General features: G+C 41.6%; 3 non-coding genes across 3 annotated transcripts; all 3 read right to left on the reverse strand.

Moving 5' to 3' along the window:
- Window positions 1-6490: 6490 nt before the first annotated feature.
- TRNAS-AGA (transfer RNA serine (anticodon AGA)) lies at window positions 6491-6572 on the reverse strand. Its single transcript has one exon. It is a non-coding gene; the product is annotated as a tRNA-Ser (tRNA).
- A 1499-nt stretch (window positions 6573-8071) lies between these two features.
- On the reverse strand, window positions 8072-8143 carry TRNAH-GUG (transfer RNA histidin (anticodon GUG)). Its single transcript has one exon. It is a non-coding gene; the product is annotated as a tRNA-His (tRNA).
- Window positions 8144-11001: 2858 nt separating this feature from the next.
- On the reverse strand, window positions 11002-11073 carry TRNAH-GUG (transfer RNA histidin (anticodon GUG)). Its single transcript has one exon. It is a non-coding gene; the product is annotated as a tRNA-His (tRNA).
- Between the last annotated feature and the right edge of the window lie 567 nt (window positions 11074-11640).

The raw sequence follows: 11640 nt of genomic DNA on the forward strand, positions 1-11640 counted from the left end.
GCATCTGCCCTGTACCTCCTCAAGTCATCTGTATGTTAAGCAAGAAAGAGTTAAGGAGTGGTCCATCTACACTTTTATTGGGAGGATGCTGCCGTGAGCTCCTCCCAGCTAATCACACAAACAGCAGTAAAGCAAGATAACTACACAGTTAGGGGGGACTGCATGGTTAGGTTTTTGAGGAATTATTGAAACTGACCTCAGTGACCCAAAATCAGAGCTGTGGCTAATGACTGCATGCCTAATTATGATGAAGCAAGCACCATGGCTCGTAGGGGCCCCACAACACACTTTTCTTAGCTCATTGAATTAAAGTATAAACTTCTGCCATGTGTGAGTGGTAAAGGCTTGTTAATTTTGTTGCTTTTCAAATTCACGTCTGACAACAAGACGAAGGAACATTGGGGCATCAGACGCTTTGGAAAGTAGCCACCAACCGCAGAGAAAGAGAGAAAGAGGGAAAAGACAGTATGAGGTGTGGAGAAACCAGCAGCAGGTACAAGGAGCTCAAATGAGATTAATGGCGCCTAAATAGAGCACGTAAAGGAACAGTTACAAATCTAAGAAAAGGGAAAGAAAAGACTAGGAAAAAACACAGAAAGAGCTTGTAAATGAAATTCTGATCCAGGAACAGCAGGTTAAGAGAAATTACACAGGGAGCAGTTAAGCTTGTAACACGGGGGAGAATAGAAAAGAAAATGCAGTTTTATGAAGTGTGTTTGCCTAATCCAGCTAGCACTTTTCTTTAATTTCTCTATTTGCTTCTTTTATTGGTAAAGTAAGTTTGGAGGTGCGGAGGCGCTGTTCGCCGAGAGTACCTGGCGCCGATGGTGTCTGCAATCCATCGCTAAGACCGGAGACAGGAGACCAAGGCTAGCTGAGGAGAGGAGAGGAGAGAGAACACGGACAACGCGGAGGTGGCCTGAGGCGGTGAGCGGGAGCGGAGGAGCGACGTTGAGATTTACAGGAGATGGCGAGAACCCGCGGGTGAGAGGCATAGCAGGGAGGAGGAATAAAAGGGAAAGAAAACTATTGTGGCAGCACTCGAAGCGGCGCGCCTGACTTTAAAATGGCGGCCGCTTGATACACAAGTAGTCCTTCCTCTCTCTGCAGGAAGTAAACAACCAAGAGGCAAGAAAGGGAAAAAGGACAAATAGGGTCTAAACAGAGAAGAAGGAGCCTATAACTGAGTCCAAGTCGAGACAAGAAATGGAAAATGGACTAATTGAAAGAAAGAATGAAAAGAGAAAAAGCCCCTGCCTATAGTAAGCACCAAAACGGTGGACATTTTGTAATACCCAGTTTTCAAACGTTTTAGAGCACAATAAGGGCTGTATAATTACTGCTACCTGAAATCACAACTAACAAAGTGCCAAGAAAATTAACTGGAAGAGAAACTGGCATGACTACTATATTAGAAGGAAATTACTAATAACAGATAAACTTGGATTTAACACTATCTTTGAAGAAAAATTTACCTAATGAGATATCTATGCATGCCATGATTTAACTCTAACCCCTGGAACATATAAGAGACTTATAGAGAAAAGCCACCATAAGATCTATAACACGAATCAAATATGGGCGAAAGGTACCGAGACGACTCAAACGCCCAGGTCATAAAATATCCATCTGATTTATCTAAAAACTGAGCCAAAAAATGTAAGCACAATACCCTGAAGACAAACGCGGACTCACTGTTCGCCGACCCATACTTTAATTCAGATAAAGGCACTATAACGCATGATTTGATCTTTTACACTAATAAAACGGCTAAATGGCGCAATGCCTTCACAAGGACGCTCAACATAAAAGGTACGAAAAACATCCCACATGGCACAAAAATAATGACCTCACCATCAAGAAGATGCAGAGCAGAACTTTGCATCACCATATATAAAACCGGAATAGTGCTGATACAGGCAGCGAACAGTGAACTCATGAAGTTCGACAAGATATTCCCTTCTATAAAAGAATCACTAGAGGGCTTAAGACACCAAATACACCCAACCCCACCAGAAGTCACTCATGATACGATTTATATCAATCGAACAGGAGGCTGCGTGGAGCCAGCTACTAAACCTGGAAAGAAAACTGAAACAGGAGAGATTATATCGAAAAATAAGACAGAACGGACAGGAAGATCGACGAGTCTTGAGAATAAAGAACAAGACCAACTCCAAAGAGAAGAGTCGACACCGCTTCCAAACACCGAGCCTTCCCACGCAGAACACACAGTGGTGCCGAGTGAACCACTCGATGTAAACCAAGAAACAGATAAGATAGGAGACAACAACCGTGCGCTACCTACCGCTAATACTATACTAAAACCAGGTAGAACCTCACCTACAAAAACTCTCCTATCTTTACATAACTCAGACAACTCACACAACATCCCAAGAAGGAATGGAACAGACGACCAAACAGAGGATATACAGGAAATGACTGAGGCACTAAGAAAAGATCGAAAACCGAGAAAAGCGACATACAACCCCTGGACACACAGGCTAACCATCCCCAAGAAACTAATCAGGAACCAGAAGGCTACTAATGATCTTCAGAAACTAGTCAGCAACATGACACAAATCACAATTAGTACTCTACAAGCGATGAAAGAAATACTGGAAATGACAGCAAGCACCCATTCTAAGATCACAAATATTCAAGATCTTGTACACTCCATACATAGAAAGAGCAAAGAAATTGACATATCACTAGCGAATAGGAACAACCGACCAAAAAGGACGAAGGCCCTGTCGAAGGAAGATGCCATTGCCTTACTCTAATCCTATGAATCGCCTGATCATGAAGAAGAGGAGAACATCAAAACAGTTCCGATTGACCCTAATAGAACATCAAGAAAGAACGATAGGAAACTTAACCATAACAACTTACAACAAGTCCTGCTTAGTTCCGAACACAAAACGCTGAAGATTAAGAACCCTGGGAAACAACTGACATGCCTCCTACTCAACTGTCGATCGGCTACAAAACATGCGTCAGACATAGCAGACCTCATCATCAACAAAGAAATTGATCTGGCAATTCTTACAGAAACGTAGCTATCGGAATCATCATCCCCAACCATGGATCTCTTAGTACCACCTGAATATAGCATTGTGAGACTAGATAGACCTATAAAGACGGGAGGAGGAATTGCCTGCATTCACCGATCAGAGATAGAGGTCAATCAAATTCAATCTGACCCTCTAGAATCTTGCGAATACTTAGGTCTCAATATAAAATCAGCAACGAATCAAAGATGCAATCTACATGCGTTTTACCACCCACCAGGAGAGAACGCTAAGTTCATAGAACAGTAAATGGAGATTATTATGATCAACTCTAACACGAATGCCAATAACATATTCTTAGGAGATTTTAACTTACACTGGGACGACTGCAATGACAAGCTAGTCAACACGCTTAAGGATTTCCTTGTTGAGCTAAAACTCAACCAAGCATGCACAGAACCCACACACTCAAAAGGAGCAACACTTGACTGGATTATTTCAGATATCAAAAATACATCAATCCTCTCAATAGCCCCATGTGACTGGCCGGACCACTATGCAATAACATTCCGGATACCCATATTGAAAAAGGGCAAGACTGTTCAACCTGCCAATGTTAAAAAATGGATCCGAGACACTAGAGACACTAATATTGAACTACTAGTACAAAGCTGTGAGAGTGACTTAAAGCCACCCAGCAACTTACAGAATGCAAACGAGTTGACAGAGCATTATATAACCTCAATCGGGAACATCGTCAACAACACCATGCCATTAAAACTAAAAAGAATAACGGAAAAGACGAAGAATCCATGGTTTGACGGATCATTGAACGAAGATAGGCGCAAACTAAGAATGGCCGAAAGAAAATGGAGACAAAACCCTTCATCCCCTGAGCTGAAAGCCCTCAGAAAAATTAGAAACCAATATAACAAAAAGATCATCAACTCCAAAAAGGAATTCATAAGATCGGAACTGGATAATGCCAAAAACAGACCACGGAAACTGTTTGAAATCCTGAAACAACAATCAAACAAACTAACCAAAACAGCGCATGAAAACGTAAAAACATCCATAAGTAGCGAGGAATTTTCTATATTTTTCACGGAAAAACCAAAGCGCTGGAAACGGAGCGCTTAAGCGCAGCAAATAACCTCCCCATTCAACCACTGACTACGAACGATCCCAATTCGACTACAGTGTGTAGCACAACAAAAAACAATGTAAACTGGGACATATTCGAATTATACAATCAGAACATGATCGCCAAAATGCTCGTGAAAAATCAAACCCAACAACCACTACCAAGATCCCCTACCTGCGAAATGCTTAAGAGAAATCAGCCACATTGTGGTGCCAATTTGGACCAAAATAATAAATGCATCACTGTCACAAGGGACCCTCCCAGACTGTCTAAAAACTGGTCAAGTTGTTCCATTGATCAAAAAACCTACTGCGGATGCTACAAACCCGAACAACTTTCGACCAGTAACCAACGTCCCTCTATTGGCCAAACTAATTGAGAAATGCGTGCAGGGCCAGCTGAGCCAACACATCAACAAGTTTTCCCTACTAGATGATTGCCAATCAGGATTCAGATCAGGGCATAGCACGGAAACAGCGATCCTCCATATTGTCGACGACGCGCTACTGGCTCTTGATCGAAATCAAGCATGCTTGCTAATTCTCCTGGACCTGTCATCGGCATTTGACACAGTAAATCACGAAGCTTTACTGGCCAGGCTACAAGACAGGATGGGAGTGTCTGGAAATGTGTTGAAATGGTTCGAATCTTTCCTACGGAACAGAACACAACGTTTCCTGGTCAATCATTCAATTTCACCATCCTGCCCTAACTCAATCGGAGTCCCACAAGGATCGACATTATCCCCTGATCTGTTTAACTTGTATGTTGAACCTCTTACAACAATTCTCAGTAACTCACAGGTATCTTATCATATGTATGCGGATGACACGCAAATATATATAAAGATCACCTCCCTTGAAGACATTGAGCGAATGAATGAAATATTAAAAAGGGCATTGCAATGGCTAACTACCAATCTTCTGAAGCTAAATGCTCAAAAAAAAGAATTCTTACTAATCTCTCCACCAAAGTGCGTTACGGAAATAAAGGAATGGACCAAGTTGGTGACTGCGCTCAACTGCACCCCGACTCTAGTCAACTCAGCTAAGTCGCTAGGAATCACTTTAGACGAGAGTCTTGACATGAAAACTCATATTAATTCAATGGCCAAAAACGCCCGCTTCCACCTGAACTACCTAAGAAAATTGAAACCATTCATCTCTGAAGCAGATCTGAAACTGGCAATCCAATCTTTAGTCATCTCTAGGATTGAATATGGTTGCACCACCTTAGCAGGTCTACCAAAAACATCCACAGCACCACTAAAAGCCTGCCTCAATGCTGCGGCGAGACTCATCACCGGATCTAGGAAGTTTGACCACATCTCCCCTCACCTGAAAGCGTTGAATTGGCTACCCTATGAGGCCAGAATTCAACTAAAGATAGCATGTATCACCCACAGAGCACTCCACTACAATACTCCTAGATACCTATCCAAGAAAATTGAGCTATCAGGAGGCAACAGACCAGCCAGGAGTGCCAAAGAGTTGGTGCTGTGCCCAGCCATATTCAGAAAGAAAAAAACTTATGACAGAGCGTTCTCAGGAGCTGCCCCCAGGATTTGGAATTCATTGCCTCAAAGCATTAGGAAGATTCCTAATACCTCAAAATTTAAGCGAGAAGTGAAGAGCTTCTTAATGAGTAAATACCTTATATAGACAAGGTTATGTCTCACTATGAGATCGAATGCTAGCAGAAAGGGAAGGACTGCCATGAATTAGATGAAAGATAATGATGGTCTGATACTGTCAACTTTCCTTTTGTAACTAAACTGTATACCAATTGCTACCTCTTGTCAAAACTAATTCATACAACTATCTCACATCCTGAAACTATATAACCGCTACCTCATAGGTATGACAAAAAGGACAAATGACATAACCTCATGTTGTAAAGTTAATTTGTATTATAATCGACGAACCTGAGTGGAATGTAGTTACTTAAGCACTCACTATAGCCATATAACTTTCTACCTCATATCTATTTGTTTGTTTAATGGTTATCTTCTTGTTAATATTTAAACTACTTTTATGTGAAGCGCTCTGATACCCACGGGTCTTGTTCGCGCTATATAAAACTTTAAATAAATAAATAAATAAGTTTCAAGTGCATGCACAGGTATGACCGAGAGAGCCAGGGTATAATAATTTGAAGCGTTTGCACCAGCGCTAATGAAGGACGAGAGTTATAGCAAAGATATGAAAGGGGGAGCGATAATAAATATGTGATATGGCAATAGTGACACCAAAATAAGCCACCTATTTATAAAACTGACATGGAAGAAATACTAAAGGTTAACTTCTGAAATTGTAGCCGATGTTAAAAAGATTCTCGTTGTCGGCAGGATTCGAACCTGCGCGGGGAGACCCCAATGGATTTCTAGTCCATCACCTTAACCACTCGGCCACAACAACTGACTGTAAGGCGTGTGCACATAATCTGTATGCAATTTTTCAAGGTGTCCCACAGCAAATTCCTGATATTCTGCAATGCACTTTTTAAAAATAATGTTTTTTTCAGCAGGCACATTCTCTCCTAAAAACAAAAATTGCATGCGTATATCTCTAGTTTGGAATACCATAGGCTTGCATGCATACTCTCATGGGTCACTCAAGTTTTTTGGACCCTATTGCACTCTGTTTTCGTGCTGCTTTTAGTATATGGCCCATATTACAGAAGTCTACCATCTTTGAGTATTTGAGGCTCCTTTGTAAGTGCTTTATATTTTTTCCTTGAAGAGCTATATAATAAAGGGGTCCGGGAAAGATTGCATTTATGGAAGATAAAAGAAGGCCCACTTGTCTCACCAAATGCTGTAGAGAAACCTGATGTTTTACTCATGTTATCCTTAGTTCGTTTTTGTTAGACCTTGCATTCTTAAGGTGGTCCCAACCCCACCTTATTGCTTTTCACCTCCGCATTTTGCTGTATCTTTTTGTTGGCCTTAGGGCTCTGATCACTTTATCGCTACTAATCAGTGCTGAAGTGCACGTGCTTCTTCCCTAATCATGTGTATAATTGGAGTATACCTGACTGACAGATTTAATTTACTTGAAAGCCCCTTGTAAAGTGGTATACCATATACCCAGGGACTGATTGTGCCGCCCAAAGATATAGCATTTCAAACCTGTCTCAAGCCTGCTACTGCAGTGCCTGTGCTGCAGTGTACTGCCACTTCGACTTGACATTTAAAACTAATTGCCAAGCCTTAAACTTCAATTTTATTACATATCAGTAACCCCTAAGGTAGGCCCTAGGTAGTCCTAGCGGCATCATGCTATGTAAGTAAAAGGTAAGACATGTACTGTGGTAGTTTGTATGTCCTAGTAGTATTAAACAGTCTATTACATTTTTCACTACTGTGAGGTCTGCCCCTCTCATATGTTAGCATTGGGTATTCCCTTATACTTTTTGGGGGATAATTCCATATCAGAGAGGAGAAGCTTTATTTATTTATTGATCAATCCTATCTACCGGTGAGGTTGGATTTAATCTTACTATTGTATAAATTCCATTTTTAGAGAGTGAGCATTTCTCTGCACTTACTGCTCTATTTGCATGAAAACCTGTCTTCAATTGACGTCTGGATTAGGCTGCGAGACAGCTAAATATGTGCATTCCCTGTAGACAGCCACAACACAGGTCACTCAACTGCAACTGCATTCATCTGCATTCTGATTGGCCTGGGGGAGAGCTCCGCTCCCCTTACCGCAAATATGTTCAAGAACGATAATTTATGTCAGTATGTACAGTATAGCTACATCTTATAATCATGTGTGTTTAAATAATTTGTGGTTAGATCGTTTAAATATTGAAAAGGATCTGTTTTTAATAGACATTTTACAAAAACAACTGGTACATTTGGGAATTCTCTAAAGGAAAAACCCAACTGCTGTGACATTGCCAACCACAATGCCGTGACTCGGATTCGAACCGAGGTTGCTGCGGCCACAACGCAGAGTACTAACCACTATACGATCACGGCGAGCTACTTGGTCTCAATAACGTACAGTGACATGAAGAAATTATAATTCAGAACACTCAGGGCTACTCCTGTGATAGGCTGAATGTGTTCATTGCTTCCTCATTCCTTATACAAAGGCTATATCTCCTCAGTGGTTGATAGGCTGAAACCGTTTCCTGGCCGCCTGCTTGTGAACTGGCAGGAGTCAAAGATCACACATACACTGGTGGGCCTGTGATGTGACACCAATGCAGAGAAACACACCTGGCGCATATATTCTATTCTGTTTATTAGACCTGCAACTCCCCTGTACCTCCTCAAGCCATCTGTATTTGAAGCAAGAACGAGTTAAGGAACGGTCCATCTACACTTTTATTGGGAGGATGCTGCCGTGAGCTCCTCCCAGCTAATCACAAAAACAGCAGTAAAGCAAGGTAACTACACAGTTAGGGGGGACTGCATGGTTAGGTTTTTGAGGAATTATTGAAACTGACCTCAGTGACCCATAATCAGAGCTGTGGCTAATGACTGCATGCCTAATTATGATGAAGCAAGCACCATGGCTCGTAGGGGCCCCACAACACACCTTTCTTAGCTCATTGAATTAAAGTATAAACTTCTGCCATGTGTGAGTGGTAAAGGCTTGTTAATTTTGTTGCTTTTCAAATTCACGCCTGACAACAAGACGAAGGAACATTGGGGCATCAGACGCTTTGGAAAGTAGCCACCAACCGCAGAGAAAGAGAGAAAGAGGGAAAAGGCAGTATAAGGTGTGGAGAAAACAGCAGCAGGTACATGGAGCTCAAATGAGATTAATGGCGCCTAAATAGAGCACGTAAAGGAACAGTTACAAATCTAAGAAAAGGGAAAGAAAAGACTAGGAAAAAACACAGAAAGAGCTTGTAGATGAAATTCTCTTCCAGGAACAGCAGGTTAAGAGAAATTACACAGGGAGCAGTTAAGCTTGTAACACGGGGGAGAATAGAAAAGAAAATGCAGTTTTATGAAGTGTGTTTGCCTAATCCATCTAGCACTTTTATTTTATTTCTCTATTTGCTTCTTTTATTGGTAAAGTAAGTTTCAAGTGCATGCACAGGTATGACCGAGAGAGCCAGGGTATAATAATTTGAAGCGTTTGCACCAGCGCTAATGAAGCACGAGAGTTATAGCAAAGATATGAAAGGGGGAGCGATAATAAATATGTGATATGGCAATAGTGACACCAAAATAAGCCACCTATTTATAAAACTGACATGGAAGAAATACTAAAGGTTAACTTCTGAAATTGTAGCCGATGTTAAAAAGATTCTCGTTGTCGGCAGGATTCGTACCTGCGCGGGGAGACCCCAATGGATTTCTAGTCCATCGCCTAAACCACACGGCCACAACAACTGACTGTAAGGTGTGTGCACATAATCTGTATGCAAGTTTCCAAGGTGTCCCACAGCAAATTCCTGATATTCTGCAATGCACTTTTTAAAAATAATGTGTTTTTTCAGCAGGCACATTCTCTCCTAAAAACAAAAATTGCATGCGTATATCTCTAGTTTGGAATACCATAGGCTTGCATGCATACTCTCATGGGTCACTCAAGTTTTTTGGACCCTATTGCACTCTGTTTTCGTGCTGCTTTTAGTATATGGCCCATATTACAGAAGTCTACCATCTTTGAGTATTTGAGGCTCCTTTGTAAGTGCTTTATATTTTTTCCTTGAAGAGCTATATAATAAAGGGGTCCGGGAAAGATTGCATTTATGGAAGATAAAAGAAGGCCCACTTGTCTCACCAAATGCTGTAGAGAAACCTGATGTTTTACTCATGTTATCCTTAGTTCGTTTTGTTAGACCTTGCATTCTTAAGGTGGTCCCAACCCCACCTTATTGCTTTTCACCTCCGCATTTTGCTGTATCTTTTTGTTGGCCTTAGGACTCTGATCACTTTATCGCTACTAATCAGTGCTGAAGTGCACGTGCTTCTTCCCTAATCATGTGTATAATTGGAGTATACCTGACTGACAGATTTAATTTACTTGAAAGCCCCTTGTAAAGTGGTATACCATATACCCAGGGACTGATTGTGCCGCCCAAAGAAATAGCATTTCAAACTTGTCTCAAGCCTGCTACTGCAGTGCCTGTGCTGCAGTGTACTGCCACTTCGACTTGGCATTTAAAACTACTTGCCAAGCCTTAAACTCCAATTTTATTACATATCAGTAACCCCTAAGGTAGGCCCTAGGAAGTCCTAGGGGCATCATGCTATGTAAGTAAAAGGTAAGACATGTACTGTGGTAGTTTGTATGTCCTAGTAGTATCAAACAGTCTATTACATTTTTCACTACTGTGAGGTCTGCCCCTCTCATAGGTTAGCATTGGGTATTCCCTTATACTTTTTGGGGGGTAATTCCATATCAGAGAGGAGAAGCTTTATTTATTTATTGATAAATCCTATCTACTGGTGAGGTTGTATTTAATCTTACTATTGTATAAATCCCATTTTTAGAGAGTGAGCATTTCTCTGCACTTACTGCTCTATTTGCATTGAAACCTGTCTTCGATTGACGTCTGGATTGGGCTGCGAGACAGCTACATATGTGCATTCCCTGTAGACAGCCACAACACAGGTCACTCAACTGCAACTGCATTCATCTGCATTCTGATTTGCCTGGGGGAGAGCTCCGCTCCCCTTACCGCAAATATGTTCAAGAACGATAATTTATGTCAGAAAGTACAGTATACCTACATCTTATAATCATGTGTGTTTAAATAATTTGTTGTTAGATCGTTCAAATATTGAAAAGGATCTGTTTTTAATAGACATTTTACAAAAACAACTGGTACATTTGGGAATTCTGTAAAGGAAAAACCCAACTGCCGTGACATTGCCGTGACTCGGATTCGAACCGAGGTTGCTGCGGCCACAACGCAGAGTACTAACCACTATACGATCACGGCAAGCTACTTGGGCTCAATAACGTACAGTGACATGAAGAAATTATAATTCGGAACACTCAGGGCTACTCCTGTGATAGGCTGAATGTGTTCATTGCTTCCTCATTCCTTATACAAAGGCTTTATCTCCTCAGTGGTTGATAGGCTGAAACCGTTTCCTGGCCGCCTGCTTGTGAACTGGCAGGAGTCAAAGATCACACATACACTGGTGGGCCTTTGATGGGACACCAATGCAGAGAAACACACCTGGCGCAGATATTCTATTCTGTTTATTAGACCTGCATCTCCCCTGTACCTCCTCAAGCCATCTGTATGTGAAGCAAGAAAGAGTTAAGGAACGGTCCATCTACACTTTTATTGGGAGGATGCTGCCGTGAGCTCCTCCCAGCTAATCACACAAACAGCAGTAAAGCAAGATAACTACACAGTTAGGGGGGACTGCATGGTTAGGTTTTTGAGGAATTATTGAAACTGACCTCAGTGACCCATAATCAGAGCTGTGGCTAATGACTGCATGCCTAATTATGATGAAGCAAGCACCATGGCTCGTAGGGGCCCCACAACACACTT

The sequence above is a fragment of the Lissotriton vulgaris genome, chromosome 1_1 (genome assembly GCF_964263255.1).
Source record: "Lissotriton vulgaris chromosome 1_1, aLisVul1.2, whole genome shotgun sequence".
NCBI lineage: Eukaryota > Metazoa > Chordata > Amphibia > Caudata > Salamandridae > Lissotriton > Lissotriton vulgaris.